Source organism: Pinus tabuliformis, chromosome 2_1 (genome assembly GCF_031772625.1).
Source record: "Pinus tabuliformis cultivar Carrire ecotype Pingquan chromosome 2_1, CPIR1, whole genome shotgun sequence".
NCBI lineage: Eukaryota > Viridiplantae > Streptophyta > Pinopsida > Pinales > Pinaceae > Pinus > Pinus tabuliformis.
In genome coordinates, this window is record NC_142299.1 from 512189907 (window position 1) to 512196421 (window position 6515).

Consider the following 6515-nt stretch of genomic DNA (forward strand, 5'->3'; position numbering starts at 1 on the left):
TTTCCTCCATGAAAAATCCTTGGAAGAAACCTCTGAATCACCTTAAACGAGACCCAAATAATTCAAACTCTGGTTTCGATGTTGCCGTGAGAAAAGGGATGGGAAACCCTTACGAGGATGTTTGATATAGTTTCTCATCATAGGCCTCCTGCTAATGTATACAATCGAAGCTCTCAGACTCAATTTCAAGAATTTTTTTTCTTCCTCTCCCCCATAATGAAGCTTTTGGAGTTCCTCCTACTGGATGTCTTGTGTTGCATGAATGAATTCAACATAAAGAAGATCCAGGATAGGTATCTGGATTACAGCATGTTCAATGGCGACCTCACGCAAATGAAGATGGCAGAATATATCAGCAACCAACAAAGGATCACGGTCCTCATATTGAACTATGTTTCCATGGCCTCGCTCAACGGCATGGATTTGGCATCCATCAAGTGTGCCCTGAACCTCCATTTGGTTCTCAAGTTCTACGACCTTGAGAAGCTCCACTTGGTCACCAATGGCACCATGCTAAGCAAAACATTGTACAAGACCACCTGTGAGGCAACGGGCAATGGTAGCTTCATCAACATTATTGATATGAAGGGTGGAAAGGTCGGCGTCGACCTTGCAAGGTATGGGGCCAATCTAGACTCGACATATGTTAATTATGTGAAGCAGGAGGGCTACAACCTGTCTATCATGGAGTTGAGTCACTCAATCATGACCATAGTGGTAGTGGCACCCACGTCGCCCCCTCCAACATGAACATCATGGCTTTTCTGATAAAATGCAGGTGCAAGATCTTTACTAACTTGATCTCCAGTATGAGAGTTCTCAAGTCATACTAGGACTCCATCCAAGGCAGCCTCATCATTTTTGGCCCGAGAGATAGTACATTTATAGGTGTCACTAACAAGATGTTGACCAAGCTTCCTAGTAGTGACCAGGTGTCTGTGCTATAGTTCCATGCGTTGGCCATCTATAGTCCACCTAGCATGCTTAATACCACGAATGGCCCCATCAACATGATAGAAAGCTCATCCCCCAACAAGAATGTAATCGTGGTGTCCTTCACGGTGTCCTCCTCTAGTGATATGATGATCTTGAACACCAATGTCAGCAAGACCATGATCAATGGCACCCTGCTCGATGACCAACCCTATGCACACTTTATAGTGAACAAGATGTTTGAGCCCAAATATCTCTTCTTTGAAGCTCCCTCACCCTTACGTTACTTGAGATTATCACAGGAAAGATTGCAAATGTTTATGACAGGGGGAAGATGGTTTCATTAGATCTCATTTAGTAGACTGATTGATGGAATGTGGTAATAATGAAGTTGCTAATAACTTCTTCACCGACCTAAAAGATAACCTCAGGAAATGGATTGAGCATCCACAAAAGGAATATTTGGGTAGTATTAATCATATTGGCATAATAATTTGATATAATCAAGGAAAGTTTGTGGTGGAAATGTTAATCTTTGACTATAAAAACCAACACAGTTTCGAGATTTTCATTGCTCCACCAACGTCACAGAGGTGTGCTATAAATAAAAAGGCTTCATATAATGATTTCCCACAAGTGTTATTATTTCTGGAGACTACCATAATTAATGGAAGGGAACATATATTTTTTCAACATGATGCTTTTATCCTTGGTTTTTGAGATCAATCTATTACTGTTTGGTATCCCCGTGAACACTTTGAGGATTTGTGTGGAAAATATATTTATTTCCATTTAGAGAGAAGATGGAAATTTCAATTCATCTTGAAAAATAAGGTCAAATATGCTATGTCAAGACCCTTCAATGTTTTACAAACATAGCATTCATATGGTGAGCTCATGCTAGCATCAAGAGTATCAAAAAATGGACGGGACCCAACTTTATCTTATATGGATTACATAGAAAGGGTGTTCCAATTAAGCATAACAAAGGAACTTGGATTTATTGATACATTTATTGCAAAGGGTCCTTTTAAAATTTACAAAGATAAGCCATTATATCTCTACCAGATAGATCAACAAGCGATCTCAAGTTTCATTAGAGGGTATCTCTATCCTCAAACCCTCGTTCATTATGGTTATGGGTCAACCACACAAAACCCTTTTCCAACGAATTCCATTTGCTTGGCCACACAATATCCACCTCACATTTGGCCCACAAGCATTACACGGTATCCCTATCCTTGACTCTTTATTCATCACGGTTATGGGTCAACCATGCAAAACCCTTGCCATTGAAATCCATTTGCTTGGACAGACACTACCAATATCACAGTTGGCTCATAAGAATTACAGGGTATCTCTATCCTCGAATCTTCGTGCATAATGGTTACAGGTCATCCACAAACCCTTGGTTATGGGTAAACCACGCAAAACCCTTGCCTTCAATAACACTTGGTAAGCTAGAACCCATCTCGACAAAGGCTTTGCCGGAGGGAACTTCATGCAATGGCGACCATTGCTTCTTAAGGAGAGGAGAATGATCCAAATGGAAATTCACCCATGGTGTTTAGCCATGGTAATTTAACTAAGGTTTATAAATAACTCAGCCATGGTATTATCCGCCCATGGTAATGTAACTAGAAAAGGTTATAAATAACTAGCCTCTTTTTGTAAGAGGGAGATGGTCCAACATAATGTAGTTGCAACTATCATTTGTTGGTCTAATAAAAATTAGTTAATGATTTACTTTTCTTGTTTAGTTTACTTTTGTTCTTTTCTTTGTATGGCAATTACTTAGATCACCCTCCCTAAGATCTGGATCACAAATTAAGTTAGGGAAATATGCTTTGGTTTTCATAAACATAGCAAAAATAATATGTTACACCTAGAGCAGAGTAATGGCTAAATCTATGACGATCTACATTCATGTAGTGTATAGCACACAAATTAAAGAGAGACATATAGATACATGTTACCCATGGAAATTAAACATTACTTCTTCAAAAAATATGATTATATTCTATTATGTTATTTATGAATTCAATAATAAAGTAAGGTGGAAATATTCTATGCTATGGTTTGTATAATTTTACTTTTGTAGTCTATGACTATTCATTTAGAAAACTTCTTTTGGGACTAGGTTTTTGTTCATTGCAGTGCAAGTCTAAGTTTCTTTTTGTTGTTATTAGCTAAGTTTTTGTTCTCTTTAATGTAAAATCTTTTGTTAGTTTAGCCAGTCCGTAGAATTATTATAGTCAATTCCTTTATGTTTTCTGATGAAATACAAGATGTTATGTGAATGAAGTAGAGTGAGGTATGGAGTTGGTGAACAGGAAGAGTTAAGTCAATGTCACTTGGAGATAATTGGTCAAGGGGATGTTATATATCATATCCCTATCAACATACCAGATTTTAATGACCCTACAATTGATTAACATAAATTTAGTAATGAGGATGAATATCTCAAAAGTCTTCTGGAATAGCTCGTAAGAAACAAACATTATTACCATAATATTTTTATCTCATTCATGAATGATCTCCAACACAACTAGTGCATATACATAACATATTAGAAAATATGTAGAGGGGTTAGGAGAATTTACAAGAAAAACTAAATTTCTTTGAAGGTAGATTGACTCACATGGAGAAACATGTACACTGTGAGTTTCAGCTTCTAACATTAGTATGTTCAATGCCATAGAATAACGTTCCATAACTAACCCTCATAGTTCATAGCTTTTGGGTATGTACTCATTGTAATTTTTTTGTGGATCTATGTTCATTTTCCTTTTTTTGTAGTGAAGCAATTCTTTATCAAGCCATTGTCGACATTGTAATATTTTTTTGCATAAATTGATACTTAGTTTCATTTACAAATGTCTATATGTTTTCGATCGTTTGACCTTTCCCTTTTATTTCTATGGCATCCAAATATTATTTTTTCTTTATTTTCATTTATTTTTATTTAAAATTCGATGAGATGGTCATTTTGTTTCTTTAGGATGAGGTATCTAACACATGTGTGTTGGAATTCAATTTGAGTCTTTAACATCTTATGCTTTATGCATTAATTGATTTTCAACTATTTCCTTGATGCAATAAAAGGACTCTTATTTCGAATAATGTGCAACATCGTGATAAAATATAGAGTGTTGTCCTCGAGTTCATCAAACAATCGTTGGCTTTTGGTGAACTGAAAGAAGTGTTAAAATGCATGAAGGAATGGACAAATAGTTTTTAAAACATGTATTTTTAGTTGTCTTAAATCATTCTACTTAATTAAAGAAATAAATAGTTTTCAAATTTTATTATTAAATTTTAGAAAAAACCCAAAATATGTAATTGACATATTTAAATTGCAGATGAAGCCTTTATTTTTCTTCATCCACATTTTCACATGTCTACATTCCGCAAATTTTAATTTGAAGCATAACCATTTCATAATTAAAATAGCGTAAGCACCATTATGAAAGCAATTTATGAAGACAAAGTAATTGCTAGATTTATTTTACCAATAAACACATTGGTGCCAAATGAGAAAGTATGTGTATCAAATATCGTAAAATTGATGATTTGTAGTTTTCAAAAAGAAATGTATGGAGGAGGAACTTGATTTTAAATATTTTTATTCAGTCTTTTGCAGCCATTCATCTATTGTGCAGGGATGAGTGGCATTCTATCTGTTATGTAGAGTTGTTCTAGTTGTGTAGAACTCTTCATCTCCACACTTATTTTGTATCAAGTCTCAAGTTTGAATATTGGCACCAAAAATTATATAATTATACTTAGTTGAATTATACTAGGTGCCAACACAAATGCACTTAGTATTTATGTCACTGAAAATTTTTATGCCCCAAACTTTAATAAGCCCAAATTTCTGATTAACTAACTAATATGTAACATGTGGAAATGTATTTAGAGATATGGGACATTGAGAGGGAAAGCTTCTATGCATTTCTCTTCATTGTCATTTTTTTCCTCAACATTTCTTTGTCACACACATTTATAAGCCAAAACTGCCAATTACTTAATTAATTCATTTCCCATAAAATGTTTCAAGATCAAATACTTTACTTTAATGTTTAATGCATTTTTCTCAATGTATGTTCAATGCATTCCTGTGTAAGAGAGACATATGTTGATGGATCAATAGTTTAATTATCCCTTTGTGCACACTAATACAAAAAGGCTCCTTTCCTAGAATTCTCATACATTGAAAAGGTCAAAGATATATGTTAATCAATAAAATGGAGTCAGTAAGCACACCCAAACCAAGATTTTGATTTCCCATAATAGTATATATTTATTTTTCAGTTGAACTCTTATTAATCATTCCTGGATCTGGATGCAGTCTATCTCCCGACATAATGGTTTGACCTCTCCATTAGAAAAATCAAATGGTGTGTCCTTTTTTTGAGATATATTCTTCAAAATATGAACTTATAACAAGTTACACATACAATCTAATCTATGAGGATAATAAGCTCTCTTTCGATGTACAAAGAAAAATTATGTGGGGATTGTAGAAAAAATCATGTGCAGGCAGTGCACTAGAAAGTGTCTGTGGAGAATCCATGTGCCGAGCAAGGAAGAAAAACATATATGAAAATGTTGCCTTTGCACAACCTTTCTCTAGACAACAAAATCTCCAATATTTACATGTAAAGCTAAAAGCTTCAAACTTAGATATTGGACAATATTTTAATTTATATGTCTAAATCAAACTTTTAAGTTTTATATATATAAGTATTTATGTCTGGTAAATGGTTAAATATTGTAATTACTTGGTTAGAATTTTTAAATTGATATAACTTCAATACAAATTGATATCTCTTACACACCCTTTGGGTGACTGGGCATGATTAACACCATTACTGTGCTCCAAAAAACACACATCAATTACAATGTTCAATTTTAGAAACTACTAATGTCAAATCGATTTAGAATAGTAAACTTTTACAATTTGATTTTCAAATTTATGTTTTTTCATAGCACACATTATTTTAATAATTAATATTACCATATATATCTTATGTCGTTATATTTTGCAAAATATTTCTCAATATGTGGAATGCAAAGGTGCAGAGAAAACTTCATAGAATGATCGTCATATTTTGGAGTGCATTAAAACTAATATTGTAAAGATAATAGTTTTGAAATGCTAATTTTTAGACTAAAATGAACTAATAGAAACCATATGAAGTCAAGATATGAAATTGCCTCACATATACAATTAATCATTTATACTTATTCCGCATCTTATATACACATAAACCAAACTTCTCATGCCAAAAAATTTAACAAGCCAAAACTACTACTTAGTTGATTGATGTGTAGTGTGCTTTGCATATCCATTCTCCAACATAACACTTTTCTCTCACATGGATTAAAAACATACTTCATTTAATATTGGATAATAATTATTCAGTTGGACCTTCAGTGAAACAGTGTGATCTAAAAATGGGGCACTTAGGCTTCTTGTCTAACTTGCAAGAACCTCTCCCATTCCCAAAGCTTAAATATTCCCAAGTCTTATTGATTAACCAATGCAGAAGGTAGAAGTTTTTGGATTCTAAATTCAC

General features: G+C 33.8%; 1 pseudogene; it reads left to right on the forward strand.

The window, feature by feature from the left end:
- Positions 1-216: 216 nt before the first annotated feature.
- LOC149201208 (fasciclin-like arabinogalactan protein 8) lies at positions 217-1280 on the forward strand (annotated as a pseudogene).
- The last annotated feature ends 5235 nt before the right edge of the window (positions 1281-6515 follow it).